General features: G+C 42.6%; 1 protein-coding gene across 1 annotated transcript in view; it reads right to left on the reverse strand.

Annotated features, from left to right (window-relative positions):
- The window catches only part of LRRC75A (leucine rich repeat containing 75A), a 454,790-nt gene that overhangs the window by 166,602 nt on the left and 273,576 nt on the right, over positions 1-14,612 (reverse strand). The window lies entirely within an intron of this gene.

Consider the following 14,612-nt stretch of genomic DNA (forward strand, 5'->3'; position numbering starts at 1 on the left):
TTACCATCCGGCGCGGGCGGAGAAGATCAGCTGTTCCTCACGGCCGCATCTTCCTTGCTTCGGCTCGGCGGATGTGCCCGGCGCATGCGCGCGGCACGTCGGCGACGTGCCGGCGACGTGCCGCCGGCGTCAGGAATTCATCCGCCGGCCGAAAATGAAGATCCGGCCGTGAAGAACAGCTGATCTTCTCCGCCCGCGCCGGATGGTAAATACTTTTAAATTCTTATTTTCGGCGCTCATGTCCGCGGGGCAGGAGGGACCCGCTGCAGATTCTACATGTAGAATCTGCAGCGGATCTGATTTTCCCCGTGGACATGAGGCCTTAGCGAGTACACTCGCTCATCTCTACTGCTGACCTGATGATCTCTTTACACTTATTCAGGGACCATAAAACCTTCATATCTATGTTTGTATTTCTGTTATAGTATTCTTTTAGGTGCAAATTATCTATCATGTATGCTATCTTACCAAAAGTAATTGGATATCTGGGCAAGAATCAAAAGTAGTATTTATTTACATATATTAACACTTAGTGGGGCTACTTTGGCCCTAATTATATCAGATACTCTCCGTGGCATACTATTTACTAATGTCTAATATACTTCAGGTGATATTTCTCTCCATTCATCCTGAAAACTTCTGGCGAGTTCTCTTAAAGAACATGCATCAGCCCATCTACAATGGTGCAAGGAGCCTCGTAATTGGAGAGTTGAGCTATGGATGAACATTCTATGAAGTGACTAATCACACTATTCAATCTTTAAACCCTTAGTGACGAAGCCTGTTTGCGCCTTAGTGACGGAGCCAAATTTTGGAAATCTGACATGCGTCGTTCAACGTAGCATAACTCCGTAAAGGCTTTACATATCCAAGTGATTCTGACATTGTTTTTTTGCCACATGTTGTACTTCATTTAGGTTGTAAAAAGAGACCAATATAATTTGTGTATATTTATTAAAAGTACCAATATTGGAAAAATGTTGAAAAAATTGTCATTTTTTCACATTTTCAACCGTAATATCTCAAATATGTCCAAACATACTGTACAAATTTTTGATAACATATATATTTCCATCTGTTTACTTTGTTCTGAATGCACACTTGAAAAACTTTTGTGTTTTTTTAACCATTTAGAAGATGTACAATTTTAACATTACTTTTCAGCATTTTGAGGAACACTTTGTTTTCCTGCACCAAGCCAAGTTTGCAAAGGCTCATAAGTGTCAGAATAATAGATACCCCCACAAATGAGCCCATTTTAAAAACTACACCCCTTAATGTATTCACTGAGGGGTGTCATAAGTATTTTGACCCCACCAGTTTTTTTCAGGAATTAATTCGATTTAGAGGAGAAAAAATAAAATTTCATATTTTTGCAAATATGTCATTTTAAAGACATATTTTTTTCCTATAGAGCCCATGAAAATGAGGATTTACACCCCAAAATGGATACCCCCGTTTCTCCCGTGTTCAGAAACATACCCATTCTGGCCCTAATCTTATGTTTGGATGCACAACGGGACCCAAAATGAAAGGAGCAGTCGGTGTCTTTCAGAACATAAATTTTGCTTGAAGGCGTTTTAGGCCCCATAGCACTTTTGTAGAGCTCTTGAGCGGCCAAAACCAAAAAGAACCCCCACAAGTGACCCCATTTTGGAAACTAGACACCTTAACGAATTTATCTAGGGGTGTACTGCCCATTTTGACCCCACAGTTTTTGAATGAATTCAAGCCAAGCAAAAGGAAAAAATTGTGATTTTCGTTTTTTTGTCAATTCTGTCATTTTAAAAACAGCTTTTTTTGTACAGCACACACATGAATGAAGACTTGCACCCCAAAATGGATACCCCTGTTTGTCCCGTGTTCAGAGACATACCCATTGTGGGTGTAATCTTATATCTGGATGCACAACGGGACCCAAAACGAAAGGAGTAGTCTGTGGTTTTCAGAACATAAATTTTCCTTGAAGGCGTTTTAGGCCTCATAGCACATTTGTAGAGCTCTTGAGCGGCCAAAACCAAAGAGAACCCCCACAAGTGACCCCATTTTGAAAACTAGACCCCTTAATGAATTTATCTAGGGGTGTACTGCCCATTTTGACCCCACAGTTTTTGAATGAATTGAAGCAAAGCAAAAGGAAACAATTGTGATTTTCGTTTTTTGAGCAATTCTGTCATTTTAAAAAGTTTTTTTTGTACAGCACACACATGAATGAAGACTTGCACCCCAAAATAGATACCCCTGTTTGTCCTGTGTTCAGAGACATACCCATTGTGGCCCTAATCTTTTGCCTGGATGCACAACGGGGCCCAAAATGAAAGGAGTAGTCGGGGGCTTTCAGAACAGAAATTTAGCATGAAGGTAATTTAGGCCCCATTGCCCACTTGTAGAGCCCTTGAGCGGCCAAAACGACAGATAACCCCCACAAATGATTCCATTTTGAAAACTAGACCCCCTAACGAATTTATCTAGAGGTGTACTGTGTATTTTTACACTACAATTTTTGAATAAATTTAAGCAAAGCAGTAGGAAAAAAATTAAAATTTGCATTTTTTTGGCAGTTGTATCAATTTAAAAACAGGTTTTTTTGTACAGCACACATAGGAATGAAGACTTTTACCCCAAAATTGATACCCCTGTTTGTCCCGTGTTCAGAACCATACCCCTTGTGGCCCTAATCTACTTAAAGGACACATGGCTAGGCCTATAATGGAAGGAGCACCCGTTGGATTTCAGGGTACAATGGAATAAATTCCAGGCCCCATTGCCCACTTATAGAGCCATTGAGCATCCAAAACGATAAAGAATCCACACAAATGACCCCACTTTAAAAACTAGACCCCTTAACGAATTCATCTAGTGGTGTATTGCGTATTTTGACCCCACAGTATTTGAATAAATCTAAGCAAAGCAGAAGGAAAAAATTACGATTTTAATTTTTTTGTCAATTTTGTAAATTTAAAAACTGTTTTTTTTTGTACAGTGTACATAGGAATGAAGACATTCACCCCAAAATGGATACCCCCATTTGTCCCGTGTTCAAAAACATACCCATTGTGGCCCTAATCTACTTACAGGAAACATGGCAAGGCCTATAAAGGAGGGAACACCCGTTGGATTGCAGGGCACAACTGAATAAATTCCAGGACCCATTGCCCACTTGTACGGAATAAAAATTGACACCTTAAAAAAATCCCCCCCCCCCCTCCACCATTTTCGGCGTTCCCCAAATCTTAGATAAAAGTAATAATGTGAACTGTGTAATATTTCCAAAGACAGGGGTAATTACGGAGGCTGGTTGGGATGGGTACATGGGGCAATAAAACCGTGTATACGTCCTCTCATGCTTTTTGGGGGTATTTTGTGACCTCAGTAGCGGGTATGGGGTATAAAAAGTGGCGTTTCGTGAGTCTTCGTAAGCTTGATGAGGTGCGGTGGTCTCACACAGAAGACTCTCAACAAGCTGCTCCAGGAACTGCAGGAAGGTGAGCGTTCCTAGGGGCTTCTTGTAAACTGCGTAATACAGGTAGCGGTCTGAATAACGCCGGGCTCACGCAGCCGTAGTTGGAATCCACTTGCGGAGGCCCGCAGTGGATCCCAGCTGTGAGCCCGGCTGTGACTCTGCGTATGGTCACGTAATGTACTGTGCATAACTGCCTACTCACACAGGCGGTCATGCGCAGTACACTTTTTTTTGTTTGTATTTCCCGCACCGTCGCTTAGCGATGACGCGGGTACCCGCAGCCCGTACACAATGTAGTTGCGTATGGGCTGCGGGTATATCCGCGACCATGGAGCACAATAGGCTCTATGTTGCGGATATCCGCGGTAAAATAGGACCTGCTGCGTTCTCTTTTCTGCGAGTGGATTATGAAATTCCGACCCACTAATGTGAGCGGAATTGTGTAATCCAATGCGATTGATCTGCGTATTACGGCGGATCAGACGCATGCGGAATCCATAATTCCTATCCGGTCATGTGAGACCGGCCTATGGTAGATCGCTACCTTTTTTTCACGTGACCGGGGACCACTCAACGAGGCCACCCGTCACTGCTCCAGGCTCTCGGTGACCGTTGGTCACTTGAAGCAAGGAGATTTTAAATTTCTTGGGCTCCCCGACTCCTGCGCATATGTCTGGTGTTTTGCCGGTGGTCGCATGCGCAGAATCCGGGAACGTTCACGGAAGAAGATTGCGTCGGGGTGCAAATACGGAGGCCTCCAGTAAAAAGTTTCATCTCCTCTCACCGATTGCATCGGTGAGGGGAGATAAACCTTCACCTTTTTTTAACTTTTACGTGATCGCCATTATCCATTGGATAACGGCGAACACGTGATCAGGAACCGCTCACTGTGGCTCTCCGTGAAATCTCCAGGCTCTCGACTACGTTTTGTAGCCAGGAGCAGGGAGATTTTAAATTACCACAGCTTTTGCGCATGCGCCTGCCATATTGGCGACGGGCGTGTGCGCAGAAGCTGGGGTAAGGTCCACGGATAAATCCGCGGGCCTTAGGTACGTCATTTCATCCTCCCTCATGGATATGATCCATGGGGGGAGATGAAACGCAAGTTTTTTTAAACTTTTTAAAAGTTTTTTAACCTTTTTTTTTTTTACTTTTTGCACTTTTTTTTTTTTACTTTTTACCCCTTTTATTATTTTATTTTTCTACTTTTTGCACTTTTTTTTTTTACTTTACATGATCACTGTCATCCATTGGATGACAGTGATCATGTCCCTTGTGACATTTGAATTTCCCGGGGCTCGAGCCCCTCTGTGCATGCGCCCGATGTCAATCATCAGGCGCGCATGCGCAGACGGGGATTTCAGGTCCCGGGACATCGCAGAGGACTGGGGGTGAGTATTTTCACCTCCCCTCATGGATCCGATCCATAAGGAAAGGTGAAACTTTACTTTTTTTTTACTTTATCAACTTTTATCAATGGATAGCGGCGGTCGCGGGCCCGGGGACCGCTCACAGTGGTCCCCGGTAACACCTCCTGGTTCCCGGCTACCTTCAGGAGCTGGGAGCCAGGAGATTTAAAATTTGCTAGGGGCTCCCGGGCTTCTGCGCATGACGTCATCGTCTGGCGCGCATGCGCAGAAGGCCGCCGGCGGGTCTGGGTGGACCAGATCTCCGGGGGACACCGCCGACAAGCCGGGTGAGTATTTTCAGCTGCCCTGATGGATCCGATCCATCAGGGCAGCTGAATATCTACATTTTTCACTGTTTTGTTTACTTTTTTGCGATCGGCGCTATCCATTGGATAGCACCGATCGCAATACCCGGGGGGACTGCCCGCATCCTGGGATGATCCTGGGATGACAGCTCCATGCTGTCGGCTACCTGCGGGCACCGACAGCATGGAGCTGTAACGTCCTCAGGCAAGTGGGCATTAATCCAAAGAGGATGCATAAAACCACGTCCTCTAGGATTAAAGCCCACTTTCTGAGGACGTAGTTTCCCGATGGGGCAGTTGTTAAGGGGTTAAATCAGATGGAAGGACCTGGGTATCAATGATGCTTGGGGAACTCCTTTTGCCTCAGTGTGTACAGCAGGGGTCCATTATGGTCTGCGGATGTTTTACGTGGCATGGTCTCGGTCCTGTGGTTGTAGTGACAAGAACCATGAACACAGAGGTGTACCATGACATTTTAGACAATAATGTGCTGCTGACAATATGGTTATACTCTGGCAATGGCGAGCCATACTGCCAACAGGACAACGTGACTCGTCACAAATCTAACATTCTTTTATGTTGGTTGGAGGATAGGGACGTTGCACGATTGGACTGGTCTACACAGAGTCCCGACCTGAACCCTACTGAACATCTTAGGAATGAACTGGAATGTCAGGTGAGGAAATATGAAGAGCGTCCAACTTCTTTGAGGGAACCCACCAGATGTTTGCATGATGAATGGAGGGAAATACCAGCTGAAGTGTATCAGACGTTAGTAGAAAGTATGTCATGGAGGGTATCCAGTGTCATTAGAGTCAAAGAAGCCCCACTAAGTATTAACATATGGAAATAAATACTATGTTTCAATCTTGCTCAGGTGTTAAAAATTACTTTTGGTAGGATAGTGTATGTAGGAAGAGAAACAAACCTCAGTAATGCAGAGAAACACTTTATGTTTATGAACTTAAATCTAGGTTATGAGAAATAACTACAATTAAGGCATCCTGGTAAATATATTTATTTTATTTGTCATATCCAAGTACATGATGTCTCTGTAAAATGTATAGAGTTTAGTAGAACAATATCATTATACCGTAGGAGAGTGAAAGCTATGAGAAGCTCTGCTTTGGAATGGCAGTACTATTGGCAATCATTCCGTTCCAGAGACTGGTAATATAGGTAGTAGTATCTGTGCTTTCCAATACACGGCAGGTATGAGCGACTCTCATCATACTAAATGTTGTCATGCTGTATACGTTTACCAGATACATCTGGATGCATATGAATTACAAGTCTGCATGCTTATGGGGAAATCAGAAAATACTCAGAAGTTTAATGTGTCTTTAACTCCATGTAAGACTTTATTGATGATCGATATAACTTAGCGATAAGATCATCCATTCAAGACAGATGTCATCAGTGCAGCTCTAATATTTGATGGATTTTAATGAAAGAAGTGAAAAAGGGTATTCCCATCATAAACATGTCTGGGATATCCTCAAATACCATAAATGCTTGATATGAGCAGATGCCAACTGTAGCACCCCTACCTTTTGGATGACCCCCAATAGCATCTTCAAGCTGGCCGCTTTCCCCATAAAGATGGTCAGTGGAGTGGAGGCTGTGCTTGCATGCAGCCCTCTCCATTGAAGTCTATGGGAGTAAACAGCAAAGTTCAACTTTTTCCGTAAAGGTCAATGGAGAGCGACACACAAGCATGACCATCTTTCCACTGATCTCTAGAGTGAGACCGTCTAGCCATTCTTCTCATAGCTGTAGGTTTGAGAAGTTTTTATAGTTATCCCATAAAATCCCTGCTAAAATTCTGCATGTGGCTACAAATAACCATAAGCTTTCCACTATGTCACACTCGCAGGAAGCTGAGATATGCTGAGTAATTAGGCAATGTCCCTACCAGGAGCATACATAGAAGTCAAGAAGACTCATAGCGAGGATCAAAGAGGCAGTTCCCATTATGGTGCTAAGTTTTATCATTCAAGACAGCACATTGACCTTACCCTCCAACCCTGTGATTCTCGATCATTGGCCCGAGGCCTCAATTATTTGGGTGTGTTGTACCCATAATTAACCTATTGCAGATATAAAAGACTTGAGCTCCCCAGAGTTCTAATAAACCAAACTTACAGCACAGTAGTAATCAGTGTTGTAAATTCAGTTCAGTAGAACTCTAGGGATCTTATCTATGGGTACAAGACAATTAGATCTTAAAGAGGACATGTAAACAGTTCGGAGCACCGAAAACCGCCTACAGCTACAGAACACTGATGTAGAGTTGATTCCAAAAGGTATCTGGTTATAGCTACTAAACAAAGCATACCTTTTAAAACTTATGCTGCATGCTATAATGGTGGTAAAACAGTCTGGTGGGCAGGCCGGACCATCTCTGCTGCCCCGAGTTCGTTGCATAACCCACCCTCTCTATGATGTGGATAATGTCTCCAACGTCATCCACAGGACCATCAAAATATCACAGTGGCGCAGGGAGATCACACACCGACACATGCATAGATAGCCCTCAGGTGGGCAGATTCATCTCTTTATCTGCGCATGCACCGGTCCATAATCGCCCTGCTCATGCGTGAGATTTTGGTTGTCCTGTGGATGATGTCTCTGAGGCAGACAGGAGCAGGTAGCGAATAAACTCCAAATGATTCAGTCCACCCACAGGCCAATCAACTTCCATTAGCATGCAGTGTGTGACATGTTAAAAGGCTGTTTACTAGTGTTGAGCAAACCAAACCAGTGAAAGCCTGTTTCGGGTCAAACTTTGCTAAAAGTTTGGTTCTGGGAGAAACTGAACCTCAGGTGGCTTGTCCCTTCTGAATGAAGAGGGGTAGGTTCTCTTGTGGGGTTTGAGATGAACTTGGGGAAAAGATTCTGAGCAAATCTAAACCTCAGGTGGTTCATCCCAGCCAATCATGGTAGTGGAGGAGGCAGAAGGGAGAATGGAAGCTCAGTGATTGTCGCCTTGCAGTTTTGGGGTCCTAGGTTTAAATCGGACCACAAGTAACATCTGCAAGGACTTTGTACGTTCTCCTTGTGTTTGTGTAGGTTTTATTTTCTCACACTACAAAAACATAGTAATAGGTGGCTAGACTGTTGTGTGCCAACGGGTACAGAAAATATCAAGTGATGTAAAGGGCTTTGTAATAAGCATGTGCTATATAAATAAAGGTGATTGTTACAAAGCATAGGCGGAACATACAAATTCCATGTAGATACTGTTGGATTTGAGCCTAGGACCCCAGTGCTGCAAGCCAACAGTCCTAACCGTTGAGCCACAGAAGAGCCGCCTTTACTACCACTAGCTTTTTTTCCCCCCCAGTAACGATAAACAGATACATTTTGGAATCAGTGCTTCATCAGTATTTTGTAGCTGTAGGCGGTTTTAGGTGCTCAGAAATGCTGACAAGCTCCCTTTAATGTGGAGTCAACTGGTGATCTTTAATTCGAATATTTAGGTGCACTTCTTGTTGCAGTCAATAACAAGAAATACACACAGTATAGAAATACAATATATTCAAAACGGTGCATTTATTCTTTAATTGAATATATTTCATTGTACATAGCACATTATAAAATTTTGTTGATGATTTATAATATAGCAAATGGTAAATATACGGTATATTGTTACATCCAGGAAAATGCATCCAAGGATATGTCTTTTTTTTCCCATGCAAAAGGCACAGTCACAAAAAATATCACTTCTTTTAAAATATGTTGGTAGAAGATAAAATCTCACACGTAATTACTCATCTTCACTTTCCTCAACACATAAATAATTATACCGGTATAAGATCCTTGACATTCTGATTACCGCTGCTCCGTCATTAATGCTTACATGAAACAGACAGAACAGAGGAGATGTTCTCACCCACCATCTTTTCACCACACTGAAGATGGTCAATTCGAACTACATAGATCACCCACATTGTAGACCTATCACACCCTAGGCTATATAGCATCCAAGACAGTGTGGTCGGCTGATGATAACCCCCTTCTCCTTGATGAATCTAAATAGGTGGGTCAAGACTCTTTATTAGAAATATGCATTTAATTCATGCAGCCTTTAACTTGTTTCCTACATTTGGGGGGTCCAGCTAATTCCTATGCATCTACATTCAAAGGTATCCATAAATCTCAGCAAAGTTCACCATACATGTAATATTGAAAGGCAGTGTAATTCAGAAATCAATTGTGCTGACTGATTCTAATAACTTTAGGGGAAACTTGAAGTTCAGGACTGGCTCCATGGCTCTTTTTTTCCCATACTCAACTCTCTTCCCCAGGACAGGCTTTGATTGACAGCCCAATGTCACCAATTGAGAATGAGTGGCGAGGATCGCCCACTTGATGAATCAAGAGCTCTTCGGGAGCTGGACCCAAGAAAAGCCCATGGAATAGAGTCAGTGGGGCTGCAGCTACAGAGCTATGTAGCCAGCCCGCTGATTTCATCCCTTGACAAGTCCTCTTTAAGTAGTCAAGTACTGCTCTTCAAGATCTCACTTACCCCTAGGAATACTTAAAAGTTTTCCCTGTTATAAAAATCCAAGAGTTGCATGCTCCAATAAAAACAGACCCTAAGGGTGGAATCACACATGCAGTTTTTGGGGTCAAAGCTAGGAAGGCATGGAAAAGGATAAGGGGAGTCTGATAGCTCTTCACTTTTGGTTCTATTCCTGCTTTGACTTAATAAACTACACCAACAGCGGCACGTGTGAGTCCAGTCTAATACATTCGCTGCATGTCTTTAAGTAAACAATACCACTTACCCTTAGAAAACGTACTTATATAAAACCTCTAGAGACACCAACGACCTCTAGATGAGTAAGGGTGTGAACAGTCTTATTAAAAGTAATCAGCACTTTAAAGTTCTGTGTAAAAATAGATACTTTTGTTTGGTCCACTTATCAGTTTCATGAGGATGGGTCTATCCAACTAGGTTCGTCAATGAAGCTTTCTACTGTAATGTATAAAACAGATGAATATGTAGTCTGTGATAGAGCTCTTATCACTAGGAAGAACTGAGTACCAATTACAGTTGTTACTGCTACATGTAGGGAATTTGGGGGAAGCAAATTCTATAAATTCTCCCTCTAAGTCTCAGTTATGGTATAATGGTCCAGATAAATGGAGGCCATAAAGCACTTTTTATAATCGGGTGGCTTAACGGGGTTTCCCTGGCAAAAACTATTGATGACCTATCCTCAGGATCCCCAGCAATCAGCTGATTCCATGCTCACCGCCAGTGTAGCAAGATGGATGTGCACCATAGGGGACGGGAGAGGAAGTACCCTAGCTGGCTTCACTCCCAGTTAAATCCATGGAAGCTGAAGCCGGCTATTATACTTCTGACACTTCCGACATCGGGGGCAAGCGTGGAAGTGTAATAGCTGCTTCAGCTCCCATTGATTTAATTGGAAGTGAAGCCAGGTAGGAAACTTCCTCTCCCATACCCTATGATGCACTACCGACCCGCTACACTAACAGCGGGCCATGCGATCAGCTCATCACCGGGGATCCTAATGATAGGTCATCAATACTTTTTGCCTGAAAAGCCCTATAATGTGGAAATAGCAGAGCTTATGTAGTGGTCTGAACATCTGATACCAGCTTTGGCCCCTGAGTATTGATCTTGGGCATATAGAATTAAAATCACTGACCGGTCAAATGAATAACATTATCTTGTGACAATTCCACTTTTCGAGGACTAGGATATAATAGGCAGTAAGTGCAGTCTGTTCTTAAAGTTGATTTGTTGGAAGCAGTAAAAAATGGGCAGGTGTAAGGAACTGAGTGACTTTAACAAGGGCCAAATTGTGATTGCTAGACAACTGGGTCAGAGCAATTCCAAAAAGGCAGGTTTTGTGGGGTGTTCCCAGTATGTAGTGGTTAGTACCTATCAAAATTCAACTAAGGAAGGACAAGAGGTGAATAGCGACAGGGGCGCTTGAGAATCAGAACTAAAGCGTGTATCAGTGGAAGTAGGTGGCCTGGTCTGATGAATCATGCTTTCTTCTACATCATGTAGACGGCCAGGTGTGTTTCTTACTTGCTGAAAAGATGCTACCAGGATTCCCTATGGGAAGAAGACCAGCCAGCGGAGGCAGAATGATGCTCTGCTGATGAACTCTGCCAAAATGCGAAAACTGTTCAGGAACATGAAGAATTCAAGGTGCTGACTGGACCTCAAAATTATCTAGATCTTAGCCTGCTTGAACATCTATGAGATGTGCTGGAAAGTATGATCCATGGAGGAGACACCTTACAACTTACAGGACTTAAAAGATCTGCTGCTACCATCTTTCTGCTAGATAGTTCAGCGGTCTTGTGAATTCAATGACTTGATGGGTCAGAGCTTCTTTAGTGGCATGAAGGGACCCACATAATATTACTTTGGTGGTTTTAATGTTATGCTTTCACTAATGTTTTAATGTAATGTAAGTAATAATTACCATCAGACTTCTCTTCTCTGTCCCTTTAAAGGCTATGGACACCTTTGCTCATTTTTTTCATATACGAGGAATATTTGTAATTGACTGTTATTACGAATTATTAACGGCTTCTTGTCTATGCTTGCTATATATTATAATATACTGCAAACTGGAGAACTAAGCTACTAGCAAAATATGTCAGTATGGCTGACTGAAGGGCTCCTAACCTCATAATAGGAGGGGGGTAAGGAGATGTTGAATCTGCAGCTTATAGCAGAATGAGGGGGGGGGGGGGGGATACTCAACCGGCAAAGATGTCCGTAGCCTTTAAGTGTTCTCACAAACCACTGCAAACTTTAACACAGAGTACTGTATATTAGCAATTTCCCCTGATATTAAAACGATATTTATAGCAGACTGTAGAGTCCCTTTAATTATTTGGACCTAAAACCAGACTGGGAGCATTGCCAAAGCAGTGATCTGTTTCCTCCATGATATCACATATGTCTGTGCATTCTTTTTTTTTCCCCATTAGTATTTTTATTGGAGAATTATCAAATTTATACATCTCAATGCCATATTCAAGTATATGAGCATTCTTTAAATGCACAGATATATGTGATATTTGCCCTAGAAAACCAAGTGTCTGAACATACCAAAGATACATTGTAAATTACCAACTGTGCCACAGTTGTGTGGGCTGAAAATCATACACTCATTGACAAAAAAAAATCCACCCAGATAGAAATGTTGGATTGCTGCAAACCTGGCATGCAGTTACATCTCAGGCTGATATATACATGATTACAGTTGTGGACGGATGAGACACTGGGTCTTGCCACCATAAGCCATAAAAGGGTTTCCCCCGTTGCCCTATAAAAAGGCTCTGAGAGGCTAGTTTTGTTTGGTGTACCTCTTGTTGACCATTAGACATGACTCTATGATGCACTCAAAGACATTTTGTCCAATTAACCGACTTTGATGGCACGTATCATTGGAATGAGAGAAGCTGAATGGTCATTTGGATGAATTGGCTGCCTTCTAGCCTGTCCTGACCAAGCTGTTAGATGTTAGGAACAATTGTTTTGTGAGGGTATGCACACACAATAAACAAGCAAACAGGCTCCAGACGGCCCTGACAGACCACCAGTAGAGAGGATCGTTTTATTTGCCAACAAGCATAAGCAGATCCAACAGTTTTGTTGTCCACCATCAAGCCGGTATCTGCCAGGACCATTTCCAGGCACTTAGGAGAAGGAAATTTGGTGTCATGGTGCCCATTACGTGTCCTAATATTAACACCCCAACAGCATTGCTTACATTTGCACTGGGTGTCATAAACAAGAAACATGGGCTGTTACTATATAGTCTTTAGCGATGATTCCAAGTTCTATTTGGAACCGACAGCGGTCATGTTCAAGGATGAAGGCTTCATGGTAAGCACTTAAATACTGTCTTTACTGTTGAGCAACACACTGCCCCAACTGCTGGTATGACGATGTAAGGAACAATCACATACTACAGTCAGTCACTTCTAGTAGTGTTCAAGGGACACTAACAGCTCAGCGATATGTTCAGGACATCCTTCAGCCACATGTGTAGCTTCTCATGGCAGGGCTTCCAGCGGGCTTTTTTTAGCGGAAGAATGCTTGCCCACACACATCAAGAATTTCCCAGGAATGCCTCTGCCAGGTTGCACACTTGATGGCTTGCCAAGTTGGCAGATTTATCACCAATTGAGCATTTATGGGACCATCTGGGACGCCAGCCTTGGCAACCTATACGCATGCAGGATCTAATGAGCTGCAGGATAACATGCAAAGCCTGTATGCCTCCATGCCCGACTGGATCTCATCATACACCCAGGCTAGAGGTAGTCTATCAGAGTACTAGAGCCTTCTTTGAATTGTAACATTTCCCCCACTCTAATATTGTAATCATTTACATAAATCATCATTATAGTAACAAATATAAAGTTTTTGTTGGATTCCAACAATTCCTTTTTGGTGCATTATGTTTTCTGTCAATGAGTGTGTTATACTATTCTAAGATTTGCCTTTACTTTGTAGATTATTTATACTGTAACATATGCTTTTGTAACATAAGTCTTTGTATTCTTCCAAGAAATACATAACGATGAACTGTCAATTTAATATTGTCACTAATGGTCAAAAAAACTCAAAATTTTCCATTTTTACATCAACCATTGTTCATTTGTCAAGATTTCTATTATCTGCAGATATTTTCACTACAGTGGTTTCACCTATAGGGAGGTTTCTAGAGATGAGCGAGCATACTCGCTAAGGGCAATTGCTCGAGAGAAAAGGTTCGGCTGCCGGCGCGGGTGACTGGCGAGTTGCGGCAGGGGGAGCGAGCGATGGTGGGGGGGGGGGGGAGAGGGAGAGAGAGATCTCTCCTCCGTTCCTCCCCGCTCTCCCCGCCCGCCGCCGGCAGCTGAACCGTTTCTCTCGACCGGGCAGGTACTCGCTAAGGGCAATGCTCGCTCATCACTAGAGGTTTCCTCTTGTGGGCAGACAGCTACTTTGTTTATAACTTTACAAACATTTTCCAATGATGTTTTCCATTCTTAAAGATCTATGAAAAAGGTTTTTGGTTCTTCAAAATATTTTCTGGTTAAAGTTTTTCTATCCTATCTTAACTTTTATTTGTACTGTTGAAAACTCTATAAAAAGTTCAGCACATAAAATGTTATTTATACCTGTATCATAAGTGCATCTGTGAGGTATAGAGTGGTCACATTACCCTTAGCAATTTGCAGAGAAACTCATTTTTTTTCAATGTTGGAAGTACAGACTGATGAATAGAAAACAGACTATATGAAGGTTAGTGTGCCCTGTCGTGGACCCTCTACCATGATTTCTTTACCGTAAATATGTTTTCATATGGAATGATGGCTTTGACTTGCTAAACCATGTGTGCCATCATATTAGCCTGTGTCTAAACCAATTGTATCACTTGA

The sequence above is a fragment of the Eleutherodactylus coqui genome, chromosome 4 (assembly GCF_035609145.1).
Source record: "Eleutherodactylus coqui strain aEleCoq1 chromosome 4, aEleCoq1.hap1, whole genome shotgun sequence".
In the NCBI taxonomy this organism is placed as follows: domain Eukaryota; kingdom Metazoa; phylum Chordata; class Amphibia; order Anura; family Eleutherodactylidae; genus Eleutherodactylus; species Eleutherodactylus coqui.